The sequence below is a fragment of the Coenobita brevimanus genome, chromosome 50 (genome assembly GCF_032717465.1).
Source record: "Coenobita brevimanus isolate Jiangsu-jjx chromosome 50, ASM3271746v2, whole genome shotgun sequence".
Lineage (NCBI taxonomy): Eukaryota > Metazoa > Arthropoda > Malacostraca > Decapoda > Coenobitidae > Coenobita > Coenobita brevimanus.
Window position 1 is genome coordinate 13,288,641 of NC_137003.1, and position 13,313 is coordinate 13,301,953.

Consider the following 13,313-nt stretch of genomic DNA (forward strand, 5'->3'; position numbering starts at 1 on the left):
GTATGTAAAAAGTCTCATGGGATTCAGTATACCCCACGACGACGACGACGACGACGACGAATTCAGGCAATGTATGGACAACGTCTTATGGGATTCAGTACACCCCACTACTGACGCTAAGGTAATATGCAGTAACTCTAACCAGATCCTCGGTGCTTGTTTTAATTATAAAAAAAAAAAAATCTCAACACCAAACAAATCAAAACTAAATGTTGTAATAAATCTTGAATTACACTAGACATTCAAACATTGTTCAAAGAAAAAAAAATAGGCTAATATGGTAATATGCTAAATACCCAATAACGCATGGAGAAACATATCTCAGGGCTCCAAATCAGGTTACTCTCAGAATAAAAAATGCTAACAATGAATACTACAAGAAAACCTGAAAGACAGTAAAGAAAACAGTAACAAGACATGTAATTAATCCATAACGTTCTTGACAGAAAAAGAAATTCTAGCAAATCATAGTAATGCGTTTCTCATAAAAGACAGAGAAGTAACATAGCCTTCTAATATTGCAAATAATTTCAACAGATACTTATTAATATTGAGAAACAACTTGCAGACGAAATTAATATATGTGGCGTAAGCTACAGATCTTTTTGAATCGTCAGACGACACCATTTAGGATACAGTATCATCTTTCACTGAGCATGAGTTGAGGCAGGTGATTAACCAACTACATACATCAGCACCAAGATATGGCAATATTCTCTTATGATAATAGAAGATATTCCACTGGTAATTAGGTACGCTTACATTTATGTAACTCATACATCATCAAGGATATATTTCCTGATTAACTTAAAATACAGTAGCTTAAGTTACCACGATATATATGACGGGGAAGGCAGAGCAATTAAGAATCACTGACTAGTTTCAGTACTTCCTGCAAATAGTAAAAGCTTAGAAAAATTTATGTATAATAGAATTCTTCAATTTCTTATAGACAACCATATACTGTATTGATGCACTCCCAGTGTGGATTCACAAAGGGAACATCAACTGAAAACGCCCTTCATACTTTTTATGCCGATGAATCAAATTCCTGTGATGACGGTATTATATTATAGCCACTTCTGTTTTGACCTTTCCAAGGCGTTTGACACTATTGACCATACTAGAATGTTGGCCTAATTAGAGCATATTATGACATTAGAAATAAAACAATGGATAGTTTATATCTTAGCTTAATAACTGAAAACAGTACTTACAGTATAAAGGCTCTAAATCCGATATCGAAATTCTTTCATATAGAGTTAATCAGGGATCCATCTGGGGACCTCTTCCTTTTCTGCTCTCTCTCTACATAAATGATATAGGAAACAATAGTGGACTGTTCAGAGTCTTACTATTACCAAATGACAGTACATTATTATTCCAGTCACCATGTCCCTCTCTCCCTGATTTGCATAACGAACTGAATAAAATGAACACACGGATCACCAGCAACAAAATTCTTATACATATATATATATATATATATATATATATATATATATATATATATATATATTTATATTTATATATATATATATATATATATATATATATATAAAAGTGAGTTTTACGCCAGGTACCCCTTTTTCGGATAAGGGCTAAGGCGTTGCCCCTGAGTAGAGGACTTTGGTTTGGAGCGTGTAGCATTTTATGACCGGATGCCCTTCCTGATGTCTACCAATGACCCTTGGGTGGATTCGATCCTCCGACCCTTCGGTCAAAGCGGAGCGCTCTAACCCACTAAGCCACGGCTGATATATATATATATATATATATATATATATATATATATATATATATATATATATATATATATATATATATATCATCAGCCATTGCAAGTCCACTGCTGAAAAAAGGCCTCCCCCAACCTTTTCCACAAATTCCACAACTGAGCCAGTCACTGCTACGTTTTGTCTTAGACTTCTCTATCTCAACTCTCCACCTCCTTTCTGGCCTTTTTCTGTTTCGCTTACAATCCATTGGAGTCAGTCAGCCTCTTGCTCCATCGGTTATCTCTCATTCTTGCTACATGAACTGCCAACCTGAGTTTCTGTTCTTTTATAACTTCTAAAATGTCATTGACTCTGGTGTGTTCTCTCACCCAAGTTGTTCTTTTCCTGTCTCATAAAGATATTCCCAACACTGACCTTTCCATTCCTCTTTGAGAATGGATTAGTTGATTTTCCAATGATTTTGTCAGTTTCCAGGTCCCACAACTCTCTGTCATAGCTGCGATTATACGTTTGTTTTATACTTTTCATTTTATACATACTGGCTGGCTACTTCTCACGATGTCTCTAGGTTTACTGAAATCTTTCCATCCAATTGTAACATATAATTTTATTTCTCTATCATAATCTAAAGGTGGAGTGGTAATGTTTTTGCCAGTGTGTGTGTGTGTGTGTGTGTGTGTGTGTGTGTGTGTGTGTGTGTGTAACTGTTCCCAAAATATCTCGAAAAGTTGTGGACTAATTTCAAGAAACCTTCGGGAAATAGCAATTATGTGGATGCGCAGAAACCTATTACTTTTGGTGTGAATTTGATCAATGACGACCAAATGCCAGCTGCCATATGTTTTTATGGACTGGTTTTTTGCAATGCACGGTGACTGAATTCCAAAGAGTATTACTAATTTTCTTCAAATTTCTTTTGTAGGCAAGTGGTACCTTATCTAACGACATATTATTATAGCGGACAATTAGCATTCGATCCCCGAATGCTTTTATTTCATTAGTTTAAGTATTTACCCCATGTAATTGTACTCCTCGACTTCTTCAAGAATTTCTTCACTTATTCTGATGACACATTTTGGTGTATTTGGATTAAACATCTTAGTTTTAGTTCAGTTCATCTTTAGCCCAACTTTGAGACTTTCTCTGTTTAGGTCAGTTAACATTTTTTGCAATGTCTCTTCTGTTTCTGAAATTAGGACAGTGACATCTGCAAATCTTAAATGTTTTAAGTTTTCTCCATCTTGGTTTACTTCTTATCCCAATCTAGCTTTCTGAAAATACTTTCTAAGCATGCCGAAAATAATTTTGGTGAAATTGTATCTCCCTGACGCATGCCTTTCCAAATCTTAATTTTCTTCTGGGTCTTTATGTAATTTAACTGTAGCAGTTCTCTCTTTACTTATGTTTTCGAGCAGTTCTACGGTGTTCTCATTTATTCCTTGTTCCCAAAATGAATTTATATTTGCTATGTGCTCCACATAGTCGAAAGTTTTTTTTTTTTTTTTTGATCAACAAAACTTAAGCACAGTCGTTTATTATATCCTGTAGGTTTCTCATTTTGCGGATCCATTGTGTGTAGATGATCATTAGTCGAATTCCGAAATCCTGTCTGTTGACGAGGGTGGTTTTCTTCCAAATTTATTGTTATTCTGTTGATTAGGACTTTAGGAATGAGTTTTAAAAAATGATGAAAAACCAATGGGCCAAGAGTTATAAAGATCTTTTGATTCGCCTGTTTTTTAAAGCAAAATAACTATTGCATTACACCATGTTTTGGGAATTTTCTTCTTTTTTATACCGGTAAATTAAGTAAATAGGTCGGCAAGCCTGTTTTGTTGTTCTACGCCTGTTTCCGACAGTAAATCTGCGACTATTCCATCTTCTTCCGGGGTCTTCCTTCTTATCATACTTTTAAGAGACATGTTTACTTCGGCTGCTGTTACCTCAGGTATTTCACCTGCGTCAACTGGAAAGTTAGTCATTGGTACTATCGCCTTCGATGCATACAGTTCTTTGTATAATTCCTCAACTCTCTTTACCATCTTACCTCTGGATTTAATGAATTCACCACATTTGTCCTTCAGTGATATAATTTGTTGTCAATTTACTTTGGACCCTTTCCAGAGTTTTTCCTTTTTTGATGATTTGTTTGATCTGATCCATGTTTTTCATCTTTTTCTTTTTTCTATCCTTTTTGGTAAGTTTATTTAATTCTGCTCTTTCTGTTCCATCTTTGTTTTAACTTTCATCTCCTTTCTTTTTTTCCACGAAGTCAAGTGCTTTTTCTTAATACTTGTAGGCTTTCATTGTATTACCTGCTGATTCTCTTAGAACTTGTGTTAGTCTTTCATTTAACTCATCAATGTCACACTCAGCATAACTTACAACCCGATATTCTTTCGTTATTTCTAACTGAAAGGCTACTTTGTTTTTGCATACTTCATTGGGCATATGTGTATTGGGACTCCATATTGTAGTTACAAATCATAATAGATAGATAGATAAATAGATAGATAGACAGCTCTATGCGAGCCTGGGAATGGGAAATGAGCTTGCAAATTACACTGAGGAAAGCTGACGACAGTGGCCAGTAAGGAGATGATGCAGTTAGTTGTCAGCAATCCACCAGTGAACAAAGCCTTAGTGACCATACAAACACATACACACATACTCACACACAGGCTTCTAGAACTTTCCACTCGCAAGGAACACACGTGACACAACCTCTGCTATACCAGACTTTAGGAAAGAGAGCTCAGAAGGAGACAAGCCATACAACAGACAGGTCGCAGGGAGAAGGGCTTAGCAACATGGGTTTGAGAGAGAGACAGAGAGAGCGAGACAGAGAGATAGCTAGCGGGACTCTACTTTATACTCCGCTCTGTGTGAGAGACTTGTCAATATTTCCAAGACAAATAAAAATAGTCCCATACTATTCTTTACCTCTCCTGTCACTACATGACAAATGGGAAAGAAGATTATCTACTTACAAGCTACTCAAATATAACAACCGCTCGCCCACAAGTCTAATATATATAAAACTCCACTACAAGTAACTACAAAGTCTTTTATGACATTTGGTAGCAGCGAACGTATATGAACCTCGTCTACGAATCAACAGTGAATTCCTACAAAATATCAAGATTGAAAACAAGAATACCTTTCACAACCAACAACTTACAACCAGCCCCTGACAGTTCTCTCCAACCAGCCCCCTCCGTCTCCCCGATCATCATGCTGATGCAGAGGTGAAGAGGTCACAGGACGCCTTGCAAGTAGTTTAACAATATACTGATACAAACAATCTTGCAACTTCTACGACGAACCAGCGAACTTGAACCATCTACAATCAACTACAAGTAACAACTCTAAGAGTCGTCTGTATAATCTTCTACACGCACCTACAAGTAGCGGCAGTCTTCATTCTACAACGAGTAAATCACAAGAGAAAAGGACCGAGAAAAAATCGACAAAGAAAAACGGAACAAACAAACGAAGAGTGAGACACGACTCATAACTCATCTTACTCGTCTTCACTCAAGTTACTCATCGCTACTCATTCACTCACCACAGCTACCAGTGTGGGAAGTCGACGTCATCATGCGTGCTTGCTGAAAAGACGCCACGTCAGTCAACTCACCACCTGCACCATCCCTAACACCAGTCCCACCACGGTAAAAATTAGTGAGTTACATAGTTACTTCATTTATACAATACACAGTGATAGACAACACATTCCGCACAAACATATAAAACGTGCTGTATAGTTACAGCTTAAATACACATACTTACTTCAGTTGTCTGCATAACTCAAACACTAAATAATCACCAACAATAAATATTCTACACTGTATATATTCATTCATTTATTATAACATTTATTTACTACCAACGATTGTTACCATTTATACCTACATAAAATACGTGTTTCATACATACAGCTATACATTATTATATCTACAAAGTGATAAAGAAAATATACCATCACAGTCACTCAGTGAGCGATTAAAAGAACTGTATTAAACATTTATTAATTAAAGCTACTTAGTGGAAACATATAAATTAAGTTACAAGGTAAACTAGAGAGAAAAAAAAATGGCCAACACAAATGACGTTAGCAAGAGTGAACATCTTCAACACAATCGTGAAGACAATGATTTCCACACAGTGCTGACACACATATTACCCACGATAGGTACAAGTGAACAACAAGTCAGTGTATATAGTTAATACTGTATATATGTATATATATTTTTTATATAAAATAACAAAATATGGGACTATATAATATCATTTTCAATAATATCTGTGCAATATAAACTAAACTTTAAAAAAGTATCCCAAGGAAATTAGCCAGTAATTATGCAACCATGAACAACATAGAAAAAAACGTACACAAGCGAAGAAAAACAAACTATAGGAAATCAATACATACAAAAAAAAAAAAAGAAAGAAAGAAAAAGTAAGAAAGAAAAAAAAGAGAAATAGAGTAAGATCACATAACAAACGATATGTAACAATTATGTAACTCCATATTATAATTATGTAACGACAAACGATTGCATTATGTTACACTTGCTACATTTATGTCACTACAAACAATATGTACCATTTATGTAACAGTTGCATTAACAAGATGTAACTTTTATGTAACTTTAACTACAATTATGTAACTACAAACGATATGTAACAATTATGTAACGACAAACGATTGCATTATGTTACACTTATTACAATTATGTAACTACAAACGATATGTAACAATTATGTAACGACAAACGATTGCGTTATGTTACACTTGCTACAATTATGTAACTACAAACAATATGTACCATTTATGTAACAGTTTCATTAACAAGATGTAACTTTCACGTAACTTTAACTACAATTATGTAACTACAAACGATATGTAACAATTATGTAACGACAAACGATTGCATTATGTTACACTTTGCCAATTAACAGTTGCATTAACAAGATGTAACTTTTATGTAACTTTAACTACAATTATAAGGCCAAGACACTTATGTAACAGTTGCATTAACAAAATGTAACTACAGTTATAAGGCCAACACAATTATGCATTTCACTACAATAACCCAAGTACATACTGTATTACAGTTAAATAATTTACTTAATGCATTTATTCAAATATGTATACAACTTGTTTAAAATGTAATATTACTAAATAATAACTATTTACTATAAATATTATATGTATACAATAGTCATACAATTATGTTACTTTTACAATATTATGCATTTCACTTAATTAGCTTATAAGTTCATTATAATGTGTATATAATATGTATTAATATGTTAGGACTATTAACTGTCGATGGTACGCCATTTTCGCGTGACCAAGCAATGTATTGGGACTCCATATTGTAGTTACAAATCATAATAGATAGATAGATAAATAGATAGATAGACAGCTCTATGCGAGCCTGGGAATGGGAAATGAGCTTGCAAATTACACTGAGGAAAGCTGACGACAGTGGCCAGTAAGGAGATGATGCAGTTAGTTGTCAGCAATCCACCGGTGAACAAAGCCTTAGTGACCATACACACACATACACACATACTCACACACAGGCTTCTAGAACTTTCCACTCACAAGGAACACACGTGACACAACCTCTGCTACACCAGAATTTAGGAAAGAGAGCTCAGAAGGAGACAAGCCATACAACAGACAGGTCGCAGGGAGAAGGGCTTAGCAACATGGGTTTGAGAGAGAGACAGAGAGCGAGACAGAGAGAGAGCTAGCGGGACTCTACTTTATACTCCGCTCTGTGTGAGAGACTTGTTAATATTTCCAAGACAAATAAAAATAGTCCCATACTATTCTTTACCTCTCCTGTCACTACATGACAAATGGGAAAGAAGATTATCTACTTACAAGCTACTCAAATATAACAACCGCTCGCCCACAAGTCTAATATATATAAAACTCCACTACAAGTAACTACAAAGTCTTTTATGACCTATGTCTTCATTTGTAATCATCTTTCTTTCACAGTTGAAACTGAATCTGGCTGTGCAATCTATGGTCACTTCCAGTATCTACTTTACTGATAACTGTGATGACATTACGACTGTATTATTATTTGCTATAATGAAGTCGATATCATTCTTTGTTTCTCCAGTTGGACTTTTCCAGGTCCAGTTTCTTCTTGGTCTTTTGCGAAAGAATGTGTTCATTATTCTCATGTTATACATTTCAGCAAAATTTACGATCATTTCACCTCTGTCATTCCTTTCTCCTACTCCGAATTTTCCCATACATGCTTGTCCGTTTTTAAATTTGCCAACTTTTTGCATTGAAGTCTCCCATAAGTATAGTTTATGTGGTCTTTTCTTTTTCCATAATGTGGGGGATGTTGCCATAGAATGTTTCTGTTTCTTCATCTGAGCTTTGAGAAGTCAGTGCATATACCTGCATTACTTTCAAGGTGTATCTTTTGCATAGGCTAATTACAATCCTTGCCACTCTGTCAGATATACTGCTGAATTTATTACTTTTCTCAGCAAGATTTCTGTTAATTAGAAATCCTGGACCACTCTTTCATTTCGCCTACCCTTGTAGTAAAATAGGTGGTTGGTGTCTTCAAGCTGAATTATCTTTCCTTCTTTTCTATGGATCTCACTCAAACCTACAATATCCTAATTAATGTTTTCTAATTTAGTCATTACGTTACCAGATTTGTAATCTTCTGCGAGGCTTCTTACATTGTACGTGTAGATCTTCATGGATTTCAGTTTGTTTATTACCTGCTGCGTTAGCGAAGCTAGTATTGTTTTCAGTTTGTCTGTGTGTGTCTGTGTGTCTTTTAGCACGACAACTTCGCAACCACTCAAGATATCATCACAAACAGGTGTGTAGTAGAATAAAAAGTCGTTCACAGTTTCGAAATTGGTGAAAGTAGGCCAAGGTCTGTGTGTCTGTTACCACTATAACTTCGCAACTGCTAAAGATATCATCACAAACTTTTACAGGTGTGTAGTAGGGATGAATATCTATGAGTTCGAAATTGGTGAAAGTAGGTCAAGGTCTGTGTGTCTGTTACCATAATAACCTCATAACTGCTCAAAATATCATCACAAAAATTTACAGGTGTTTAGTAGGGATGAAAATCTCCTGTGAGTTCAAAACTGGCAAAAGTAAGTCAAGATCAAGGGTCACATTCTGAGCTGTGCCAGACATGAATCGGCTCGGTTGGTGTGATTCTCCCCTTGGGGGGATCTCTAGTTGTCATAGTCTCTGATTTGCCGAGACAGTGCCTACTCACTTTCGGTGGCACACTGCCCATAAACACAGAAGGCAGTGCAGTTTGACCTTTAGTAGACAATGATCCAACAGGAACGCCAATCAAATCATTAACAGTGGAATTCAGGTTCGGATGGGAGGATTTTGGCAAAAGATCTCACTTCCCTGCCACATTGTTTCTGGTGAGATGTAATTATTGTGCCATCTTATTCTGTATATTCGGTGGGGCCCTATATATCTATTGTGGGTCTCACGGTCCACGCGGTCTTGGACGGTACCTGGTATATATGCAAGGCGTTCCCCTATCCGACTCCCGGTGATACGCTAGGTAGCTGTGGGATCCTGCCCCGCAGTATACATACATACTGTATATATATATATATATATATATATATATATATATATATATAAAGAGAGAGAGAGAGAGAGAGAGAGAGAGAAATGAATTCCCCGAGCTAGGCAACTAAGGCCATATAGCCCCGCTGGGGTTACAAGAGGGAGCTACCCCTCCCGGCAACGGTAGCCCCGGGCCAGGCTCGAACTTGCGACCTCCCGATCACAAGCTCGGCGCGCTACCCCCACAGAGAGAGAGAGAGAGAGAGAGAGAGAGAGAGAGACCCATAATATATTTCACAAAAATATAGCTATGCCCTCAATTGTACACACCATATGAGTCGGCAATTCAGGTCATATGGAGGTAGACAGCACTGCATTTCTGTGCGCAACAGTGGATAGGAAAAACTAACCTGGTCTAGACATTTTCAGGATATCATCAGTAAATTAAAGAAACAATGTGGCAGTGTCTACCTTGCAAGGAAGTAATTCAATGAAAATTCATTGATGTGTTTGCACTCTTTATCGGAATAGCCTGTTATTTTCAATTATCACACAGTGTAAGGTACAGCGAGTACATCAGTAGGAAAACCTTTAATGCTCTCACTAAACCGAGTTTTCAGCACTATAACACATGAATTACGGATTGAAACACAAACGGCACATTTTATAAATATGCACTAACTTTAGCTAAGTAAAGTTACCTCACATTGTTGTGCTCTTTTTGTATAAACTTTCGTGAATAATTAATTAATAATAAGTTTTATTACAGTACACCTGATAGATATAACCTAAGAAACACTCCACCGACAGAGGCTCCTTTCATGCTGTCATTCCAGTTTCAAACTTCAATATCGTGAACTTGTGTGGAATAGCTTACCTCAGTCTATCCGGCAAAAATCAAATATAATCAGCTCTAATTCATCTTTAAGAAATAGCTGATGGGTAAATATCGAAAACATAATATACCATAATAAACTGTAGCAGGGTTGTTTCTCTAAAAAAATCGAATATTATGTAAAGTGTTATTGTAAAGAACTGATTTTAAGCTCCAATTTACTAACTTAGAGGATATCAAGTATATGTACAGGACATATGCTGTATGTGTGTCTGTGTTTATTTTAAATATATGTGTGTACAAAATATCTGAGATTATGTTAAAAACTGATTGTGTTGATGTTTGCAATTGTTGGTATGAGAAAATTAAGTATCCGGAATGTTTCAGTAAACCTAATATTATGAATCTCAGCTGACGTACAGAAAGCAACAAATATGGAATAACTTAATCATTGTGATTCATGATGGATGAGGGGCACACATGTGAAATATAATGAGATCGCTTTGTAAGAGATTTTGCTCTCAGGTAGGTCACCGTATAATTTTTTTAGCTTTATATTTGTCTATGTAGATATTATGATTTGACTAAAAAAAGAATTTAGTTTCAAGAATCCTGTCTTTGATTCTCGGCTAGAGCTTTCAAAATCTTTCATTATAAATGTATATATATATATATATATATATATATATATATATATATATATATATATATATATTGCCAGACGCCATTATCCCGAAAGGGGTGGCCATTTGACTTTCAGTTATTTGTTTTAAGGGGAGGGGCACTAACCCTCCACCAACCTACTTGCTGACACGTAGGGAGCACGTATGGTTTGGTTATATGGTTACCACCCAGAGTTGTAAATGGTTTCTTGGCTTACAGGAAACTATTTGGCTTGTCACTCAGTGTAAAGCCACCTGTAAAGGAAAGAAAAGCAATAAGAAGTGACAGGAAAGATGGGAGAAATAGGAAGAGAGAAGGGCAGGCACAGAAAAACAATGATACAGGCTAAGGAAGAAGTAGGCAGCACTACATCAAGTGAGTGGATGATGGTCGCCACCACCTACCACTATATATATATATATATATATATATATATATATATATATATATATATATATATATATATATATATATCACTTCTCATTTATTTTTTATATTGTTTCCCCATTATTTCAATCTCTCTCTCTCTCTCTCTCTCTCTCTCTCTCTCTCTCTCTCTCTCTCTCTCGTGTGTGTGTTTTGTGTGTGTGTGTGTGTGTGTGTGTGTGTGTGTGTGTGTGTGTGTGTGTGTGTGTGTGTGTGTGTGTGTGTGAGTTACTTATATTACCTCCAAATATTTATCACACAGGAGGGGATGTGATTATATCCTGAATGATCTAGACAGCTTGTAATCTTCTGTGATGATTAATCAGGCATGATATACGTATTAATGTGATAATAAAACCGGCCAGGAAGTGTGGTGAGTATACATCATAACAAGTGGTGCCAGGCACAACAAACCTTGCCCGACAGCAGTTATTTTATTGCTGTTAAATACTGGCTCGTTTCTGCCATTTAGTGTCGTTGCACAGCTAAAGTCTAATGGTACAAATGTTTTCAAGTTACACTCTGAAAATCCGTGATCTTGCCTTTGGCCTTTCAAAGTCACTCAAGATCAAAGGTCATGCTGCCAATTGAAAGCCCATATGAGACTTACTATATCGTGATAAAAGTAAATATATCTATCTTCATCGAGTTTCGAGTTATAGCGCCCTGAATATCCGTGACCTTGAGTTTGACCTTTCGAGGTTACTTACGGTCAAAGGTCAAGGTATCAATTAAAAACCCATATGGGATTCCCTATATGTTGATAAAAGTAAAGATCACTATATTCAACCAGTTTCGAGTTATAGCCCCCTGAGTATCCGTGACCTTGGGTTTGACTCTTCAAGTTCATTCAAGGTCAAAGGTCTTGGTGCCAAATGAAAGCCCATATTACGAGTACCTACATGTTCATAATAGAAAATATCTCTTTGTTCATCCGTTTTCAAGTTATAGCCCTCTGAAAATCCGTGACCTTGATTTTGACCTTTCATGGTCGCTTGATTACTCCCCAAATTTAGTCGTTTTCTTAGGAGACCAGTGCCCACATATCCTGAAAGTTTCATGAAAATCCATTCAGCCGTTTTTCCGTAATGTTGCTAACAAAGAAAGAAAGGAACAAACAAAGAAGCTCGAACAAAAACAATACTTGTACCTTGTCGGACTCCGTCCGGGCGAGGTAATGATTGATAGAGGCAGGATGTATGCCAAGGTAGGGTGGCATCATCAAGAGTTTTGGAATAGCATTCGACAGTGGCGTCAATTTCTTTCGCGCCAAGCATGCAGCAATAATTTTTGGAATAATTGTACGTGATTGGCATTTTATTATATAACTATGGAATCCTCCTCTTTGACCAGTTTGTCTGAAGAAACATACACCTTTTCATTTAATACGAACTCAGTCATACATGAAATAGAAAAATTCTTTGTTATGAGAAGGTTAGTTAGAGGAAGTCAGATTATTCCACAGTTAAAAATGTATTCCTTAATTTCATCGCCACCTGTTTACATCTTGCACTGATTTGAGTAGAAAGAAAATAATCGACCAGCTCATGACACTTGACTTAAGAACTTATGGTAAATTAAAAATCTGATATTGTTTGACTTGCTGGAATTAAGTGAATTCGTCATGAATCGAGTTGCCGTGACCTCTACTTCCTCCAAGCAAAATTTCAGAAAGAGAGGACAACTTCAGGCACGTGTAGGGGAAAGTGGACGCAAAAATTTTCACCTTATCAGATAAGACACGGATAATTTAACCGGACTATAGTAACATTCGACAGTCCTGCGCAGAATCTCAGTAGTGTTTTCATTTCCATCTTCTCGTAACTGAAGGAATAACGTATACACACACACACACACACACACACACACACACACACACACACACACACACACACACACACACACACACACACACACACACACACACACACACACACACACACACGTACAGATTAGGAGGTAAGGAAAATTTGGCCATTACAAAATACTTTCTTACAGATAGAATGGTATATACTTAAATGGCACGAACGCCTGTTATGTATCC

The 13,313-nt window shown here is 36.3% G+C and overlaps 1 protein-coding gene across 1 annotated transcript in view; it reads right to left on the reverse strand.

Annotated features, from left to right (window-relative positions):
• Positions 1 to 13,313, reverse strand: part of LOC145399866 (obscurin-like) — a 146,773-nt gene that overhangs the window by 83,296 nt on the left and 50,164 nt on the right. The window lies entirely within an intron of this gene.